An 8,804-nucleotide genomic window follows, 5' to 3' on the forward strand; every position below is an offset into this window, starting at 1 on the left:
TGTGACACCTGCTCCTCTGCCAGTTAGACGGGGATGATGTATGTAACTGTATCTGGGAGGACTAGCTTCATTTAATGCTACATACTCGTTTGGTTTAATCCACGTTTCTGTTAAACACAACTCCTGATCAGTAATAGTTTCATTAACAATAAGCACTTTAGACGTAAGAGATCTAATATTTAACAGTCCTAGCGTGAAAGGTGCTTGCTGTGCATTCAGTATGAATTTTTTTTATGTTAATTGGATTAGTAAAACAAAATTTCTGACTATTTCTACATGTTGTTTAACTTTGTTTAACTGTGATGCCTTCCTCCCCTCTACCAGCTACCAGCTATATGAGAGTGATGTTTATAACTGTATCCAGGAGGACTAACTTCATTTAATTTATAGGGTAGAGAAATAAAGGATCTGCTCATGTTCTGTAGTACTTTCCATCTTGGAATGGATTGTACTGTCCAGGTTGATGTTCCTGTGTGAATACAATTTTATCTAAAAAAAAAATGGTTCATTTAACAAGGTTTCAAGCACCTGAATGATTGAAACATAAACGAAGACCACTTTATGAGCCTGTTGAGAAAGATATTCTGTAGGTTCAGTTACAGTAAAATGTTGTTTGAAATACAGATTTTTTTTCTATAGTGAGTAGAAAAATTATTTATTAGTGCATTTGTCAGAGACAGTGCATATTAATAAAGAGTACCAATTAATTTAGAGTTAGCCCGAAGGACTAATTTTCATTGTTTGTCCTCAGCCAGGTCTTATGGCATCTTGCCAGAGACAGGACTCCAGTAGATGCTTCAGGACAGAGTCCATAGTGTGGGTGGTGGTTGGGCATGAACACAGACCCAAGCACCACCCACACCATGAACCCTGTCCTGAAGCATCTACTGGAGACCACCCGCCATCCACACGGGTCACCCAGGAGTTGGCGCTAGAGCTCCGCACCGCCATTGCAGGCCCTGCGGAAGCTGAGTATGGCCGCCGCCTCCCCGACCCCTGCCAATACACCCAGCGCTTCCTTGCCAAGATGAGGGTGGCTATATATATCTATATACATACACACACACACCGTCCACTTTAATAGGATCTCCTGTACACCTGCTCATTTATGCAGTTATCCACTCAGCCAATCATTTGGCAGCAGCACAATGCATAAAATCATGCAGATACAGGTCAAGAGCTTCAGTTAATATCCACATCAAACATCATAATGAAGAAAAAGTGTGATCTCTTTGCTGATCTCCTGGGATTTTCACACACAGCAGTCTTTAGAGTTTACACAGAATGGTGCCAAAAACAAAAACATTGAGTGAGCGACTGGTCTGTGTGTGGAAATGCCTTGTTGATGAGAGAGCTCAGAAGAAAATGGCCAGACTGGTTCAAGATGCCAGGAAGGATATAGTAACTCATATAATCATGCTTTACAATGCACAAAACATTGAACCTTGTGGTGGATGGGCTACAACAGCAGAAGACCACATCATGTTCCACTCGTCAGCCAAGAACAAGAATCTGAGGCCTTTCATGGGCACAGACTCATCGAAACTGGACGGTGGAACTCAGTGTGTGTTAACACCTTCAAGGTGTTTTTTTTTATTCACAACCACAGCATCTGTTCACACAACATGATCTTTTGGGGGTTTTTTAGTCATCACTTCTGGTAACGTATTTACTCAGAAATGAGGGGGTAAAAATGATTATTCATTTGCTTCATATAATTACAATGAAGTCACTGCCATTTAAGAAAAAAAATTAAATAATCAGCCAATAGTGAAATGACATCATAATTAAAGTAAAAATAATATAACACAATAATGTAAAGTAATACTAGTAAATAATGTAATAACTTATTAGATTAATGCAAGGTAATAATTTAAATAATGAATAATGTTTTAACGCACATTTAGAATATAATAATAATAATAATAATAATAAATCTTTAATAATAAATGTTACTTATTAATGCATTTGTCAGAGATAGTGCCTATTAATAAAGAGTGATTATTAATTAAAGAACTGTAATTTACCGAGTTACCCCAAAGGATTGTTTGTCCTCAGCCAGATCTTATAAAGCACCCTAAAATAGCTTGCTTAAAATTGCCTAAACCAGTGTAACAAAATCGCACACACTGCTGGAATTAGGAAACTTCCATAAATTGGTCATCGGCCTATGTCTAAACCCAAATACCTCAGACAAATGGGTCTTCATCACAATTTCTATCCCTCAAATTTTTCTTACCAAATATTTCTGCTTGTCCTAATCCTGTCAGACAGTGCTGTGACTGTCAGGTATACTAATCACCAGGACGGCAATCAATAAGGCTTATTTGTATGTGAGCCCATTTGAGTAGTTTTGTACAAACCACCAAAATGAGCTCATATACAAATAAGCCTTATTGAGTTAGACCTCTTTACAAATACCACAACACCTCGTCAACAAGTATACGTTTAGCAAGCACACACTTTGCAATCAAGTACAGCGGTTTTTCACATCTTTCTCTTTCTCAGAATTGAGGGCCAGAGTTCACACAGGGTATGAGAAAAGGCATGATGTAACAGACGCACACTGAGTTGCTGAGTTTAGCCCATTTGTTCAGACAGAAAGAGAAGGCCAAATTTTTTTGGTTCTAACAGTTTTTAAAAGATGTGAATAATCTGAAAGAACAATGACTACGAATTACTTTATTTACACTTGTATTTCATGTAATAATAATTTCAGTTATCATTAACATTAATGACTCAGATTTTTTTCAAACATATCAACAAAAGGTATGGTGTTCATTCACTCTTCATAATCTGACAGACATATATGTAATTAATAATGTAATACATGACAAAAGTGGCAATGGATAAATCTTGTTTTATATATTTTGTAATATTTGTGTAAACTGTCTGCTAGTTCAGGTCCATATTGCACCACAAATCTTTAGCCTTACGTTGCATCAGAGATTTAGCTCCACACCAGCCCAGACTGAGTTCCTCCAGGATAGTGTCTTGGCTTCAACGAAGAGGAAACTTGCATTTTGGGGCCCTGTGGAAGCTGAGTATGGCCGCCGCCATATAAACATTTTATATATATATATATATATATATATATACATGCACACACACACACACCATCCACTTCAAATTTCTGTAAAGCTGCTTTGTGACAATGTGCATTGTTAAAAGCGCTATACAAATAAAATTGAATTGAATTGAATAGGATCTCCTGTACACCTGCTCATTTATGCAGTTATCCACTCAGCCAATCATTTTCATTTGTCAGCAGCACAATGCATAAAATCATGCAGATACAGGTCAAGAGCTTCAGTTAATGTTCACGTCAAACATCATAATGAAGAAAAAGTGTGATCTCTTTGCTGATCTCCTGGGATTTTCACACACAACAGTCTCTAGAGTTTACACAGAATGATGCCAAAAACAAAAACATTGAGTGAGCGACTGGTCTGTGTGTGGAAATGCCTTGTTGATGAGAGAGCTCAGAAGAAAATGGCCAGACTGGTTCACGATGCCAGGAAGGATACAGTAACTCATATAATCATGCTTTACAATGCACAAAACATTGAACCTTGTGGTGGATGGGCTACAACAGCAGAAGACCACATCATGTTCCACTCGTCAGCCAAGAACAAGAATCTGAGGCCTTTCATGGGCACAGACTCATCGAAACTGGACGGTGGAACTCAGTGTGTGTTAACACCTTCAAGGTGTTTTTTTTTTATTCACAACCACAGCATCTGTTCACACAACATGATCTTTTGGGGTTTTTTTAGTCATCACTTCTGGTAACGTGTTTACTCAGAAATGAGGGGGTAAAAATGATTATTCATTTGCTTCATATAATTACAATGAAGTCATTGCCATGTTTTTTTAAAAAAAAATTTTAATAATCAACCAATATAAAGACACTCCTCAAGGAGAAAAAGAGGGCCTTTAAAGCAGGAAACAAAGAAGAACTGAGGGCCGTACAGAAGGAGCTAAGGAGGAAGATCAGGGAGAGCAAAGACTGCTACAGGAGGAAGATGGAGAATCAGCTGCAACTGAATAATATCAGCGGAGTCTGGAAAGGACAAAAAAACTATCTCAGGCTACAAGAAAACTGACTCCCAGGCCGTGGGGGATAGGAAGTGGGTGAATGATCTGAACCATTTGACCAGTCACATGCTCCTCCCCCCACCCAGCCATCTCAGCTGTGCACCACCATCTCTGTACTCTCAGCAGTCTGACCCACCCCTAGCCTTTCCAGGACTTTTAGCTCAGAGCCACCTCCCTCAGTCACTTCCACCATAACCCCATCCTCCACACCTTCTGTCACAACTCCAACCCCCACACCCACACCCTCCAGCACACAGTCCCCCTGCTCTAGCATCTCCCTCACTACAGACCAGGTGAGAGCTGCGCTCAGGAAAATAAAGGCAAGGAAGTCTGCTGGTCCTGATGGCATCAGTGCTAGGCTCCTCAAGTCCTGTACAGACCAGCTATGTCTGATAGTGGAGTTCGTCTTCACTATAAGCCTGAAACTGGGGAGAGTGCCACAGCTGTGGAAAACATCCTGCATGGTTCCGTTGTCAAAAATGACACACCCCAAGGACTTCAACAGCTACAGGCCAGTGGCTCTGACATCCCACCTGATGAAGACTCTGGAGAGGCTGGTCCTTGTGCATCTGCGCCATCTGGTGAGCCCATCAATGGAAATATTAGGCAAAAAATTCAGTATTAATTTAAAATCGAACAGTTCTATAACTAACCCTGTAGATGATAATATAATAATATCAGATCAGCAATTACAATGTTTTACTCCCCTTCGAGAGACTGAACTAATTTCACTAATTTCATTATCAAAATCATCAACCTGTACACTAGATCCTTTACCTACTTGTTTCTTCAAACAGATAATTCCTGAAAAAATCAAACCTCTTTTAAAGATAATGGATTCTTCCCTTAGCATTGGCTATGTACCTAAATCTTTTAAATTAGCAGTTATCAAGCCCTTGATTAAAAAACGTGACCTTGACTCCTGTCAGCTGTCTAACTATAGACCAATATCAAACCTCCCCTTTATTTCCAAGATCCTAGAAAAGATTGTAGCATAGCAGCTATGCTCACACTTACATAGGAATAACATTCATGAAATGTATCAGTCAGGATTTAGGCCTCATCATAGCACAGAGACAGCGCTGGTTAAAGTGGTAAATGACTTACTACTGGCCTCTGATCAGGGTTGTGTCTCCTTGCTTGTGCTGCTTGACCTTAGTGCAGCTTTTGATACCATTGATCATGCTATTCTCCTCGATAGACTGGAAAATGTAGTAGGCATTAAGGGAACGGCCCTTTCCTGGCTCAGGTCTTATTTGACTGATCGTTATCAGTTTGTAAACTGGTATCCGCCACACCAGAGGGTTTTTTTGCCCGTTGCCTGGCAAGGGACAACACTGCCTGCGACGTAGATGAAGCCCTCTGGCCGTGCCCAGCTCAAAGACGTGATCCTGAGGCAGAATAATCTTTCTGTTGTGTTTTTTTCTTCTTCTTCTTCTTCTTCTTTTTTGATTGTAACATGGTTTTCAGTAAATTCACCATACTTAGGTGTGATTTCTTTTGTTTTGTGTGTTTTTTACTAAATACAATAAACTTTTTTTTTTTTAACTACATGCCCTGGACGCTGTGTTCTCCATTTTTTGATGTAGTGTCTAATGAATGATCTGCAGTGTGTATATTATTGACTCATGTGTGTATGATCTGAAAGCATTGTTTGATTTTGAGTGCTGGTGAAATGGTTTTGAAGCAATTGTTTGATTTTGCCAGAAGAGTCAGAGGTTTTGTGAATTTAGTTTGAGTATTTGGATTTGTGTTTAAGGTTTTGAGAAAATGAGTGATGGTTTCAAGAAACGTGTTTTAGCAATTCAGAAAAACTGTAATAAAGTTGAGGAATGTGTAAAAGACATTAGAAACTGGATGTTTATTAACTTTCTCTTACTTAATTCTGACAAGACAGAAGTACTTGTACTAGGACCACATGCAGCTAGAAGTAAGCTTTCTGATTACATAATAACTCTGGATGGCCTTTCTGTTTCATCATGTGCAGCAGTAAAAGACCTTGGTGTGATTATTGACTCTAGTCTATCTTTTGAAGCTCATGTAGATAATATAACTAGGATCGCTTTCGTTCATCTCAGAAATATTGCTAAAATAAGAAATATATTGTCACTACACAATGCAGAAAAATTAGTTCATACTTTTGTTACCTCTAGGTTGGATTATTGTAATGCCTTACTGTCTGGATGTTCCAGTAGATGCATAAACAAGCTCCAGTTAGTCCAGAATGCAGCAGCAAGAGTCCTTACTAGAATCAGGAGATATGACCACATCACCCCTATCTTATCCACACTGCATTGGCTCCCAATCAAATTTTGTATTGATTATAAAATACTACTATTGACCTATAAAGCACTAAATGGTCTCGTGCCACAGTACCTGAGCGAATTTCTGGTCTTTTGTGATCTGCCACGCCTACTCAGATCAAAAGGTGCAGGCTATTTGTTCGTACCTTGAATAGTGCAGGCTACAGCTGGGGGTAGAGCTTTCTCTTACAAAGCCCCACAGTTATGGAACAGCCTTCCACTTAGTGTTCCGGGCTCAGACACAGTCTCAGTGTTTAAGTCTCGGCTGAAAACATATTTGTTTAGTCAAGCCTTTTGTAGATAGTTTTTTCTTAGGTACAGGGGCAGGTCTGGAGGGTTCACAGGCATAGAGTGTTGGCTGAACTGGGATGTTTGGATGCTGTCGCCCCGCCACGCTCACTTGTTCACTCAGGTTTGTCAACGGTGGAGTGTCTGGCTGCCTTATGTCCCAGGGTCCTCATGTCTGTGTTAGCTTCTGCCTCTCCCTTTTAGTTATGCTGTCACAGCTAGTCTTGGAAGAGTCCTTGCTTGCACTCTGCACGCAAAGTACATTGTCCTTAACCATTAGAGGACAAAAGCTTTGTGGTTCCACCTGGGGGCTGTGGAGATGGCATAGGGATCACATATGGGGAGCTGTACTGTAATGGCTTGGGACTGCGATTGCTGTAGTGGCTTTGGGGCTGCAGTTGCCACGGGCACTTTCGTACTCAGGACTCCATCAGTGGACAGTGGATAGATTTTAACGAACCAGACTTCTTGCAAAAACTGTGATGAATTTACTGGTTGCACAATTGCACTATTTGTCCTTATAGTACACAATAATAGAAGGGATTTATTTACAGTATAATCACACTATCCATTGCACCCAGATGAGGATGGGTTCCCTTTTGAGCCTGGTTCCTCTCAAGGTTTCTTCCTCATATCATCTCAGGGAGTTTTTCCTTGCCACCGTCACCTCTGGCTCGCTCATTAGGGATAAATTCACATATTTACAATATATTTTTTGCGAATCCATTTATTTCTGTAAAGCTGCTTTGTGACAATGTCCATTGCTATACAAATAAAATTTAATTGAAAATTGAATTGAATCTCTGCTGCAGACAGGAAGAGACTGGATAAAATCATAAAGAGGGCCAGTTCTGTCGTGGGATGCACTCTTGATCCAGTGCAGGTGGTGGGAGAAAGGAGGATGATGGCCAAGCTACCAGGCATGCTGGAGAACGACTCCCACCCCATCCATGAGACTCTCGTGGCACTGGGCAGCTCCTTCAGTGACAGGCTGCTCCACCCCAAGTGTGTGAAGGAGCGGTATCGCAGGTCCTTCCTCCCTGCTGCTGTGAGACTGTACATCCAGCACTGCTCCCAGCAAACCCCACCACTAAATTGGACAATAAATTTCTGGTACTAATTAGACAGTAAATCTTTGGTAACCCCCCATCTCACGGGAACAGTGCAATAATGCAGGGTCACTTTACTGTTGTGTGTTTGTGTTTTTGTGCATTCTTGGTGTGTCTCTTTTATATTTTTATACTTTTATACTCAGATTGTATATAATTACTATTATAAGTATTATGTCTCCTGTCCTTTGCTGCTGTAACAATGCAAATTTCCCAATTGGGGGACAAATAAAGGATTATCTTATCTTATCTTATCAATAGTGCAATGACATCATAATTAAAGTAAAAAATAATATAACATAATGTAAAAACATTAGATTAATGCAAGGTAATAATTTAAATAATGAATAATGTTTTAACACACATTTAGAATATAATAATAATAACAATAATAATAATAATAAATATTTAATAATAAATGTTACTTCTATTATTATTATAAAGAGTGATTGTTAATGAAAGAACTGTAATTTACCGAGTTACCCCAAAGGATTAAATTTCATTGTTTGTCCTCAGCCAGATCTTATAAAGCACCCTAAAATAGCTTGCTTAAAATTGCCTAAACCAGTGTAACAAAATCGCACACACTGCTGGAATTAGGAAACTTCCATAAATGGGTCATCGGCCTATGTCTAAACCCAAATACCTCAGACAAATGGGTCTTCATCACAATTTCTATCCCTCAAATTTTTCTTACCAAATATTTCTGCTTGTCCTAATCCTGTCAGACAGTGCTGTGACTGTCAGGTATACTAATCACCAGGACCACAATCAATAAGGCTTATTTGTGTGTGAGCCCATTTGAGTAGTTTTGTACAAACCACCAAAATGAGCTCATATACAAATAAGCCTTATTGAGAGAGACAAGTATACATTTAGCAAGCACACACTTTGCCATCAAGTACAGCTGTTTTTCACATCTTTCTCTTTCTCAGAATTGAGGGCCAGAGTTCACACAGGGTATGAGAAAAGGCATGATGTAACAGACGCACACTGAGTTGCTGAG

This window comes from Pangasianodon hypophthalmus, chromosome 29, assembly GCF_027358585.1.
Source record: "Pangasianodon hypophthalmus isolate fPanHyp1 chromosome 29, fPanHyp1.pri, whole genome shotgun sequence".
In the NCBI taxonomy this organism is placed as follows: Eukaryota; Metazoa; Chordata; class Actinopteri; order Siluriformes; family Pangasiidae; genus Pangasianodon; species Pangasianodon hypophthalmus.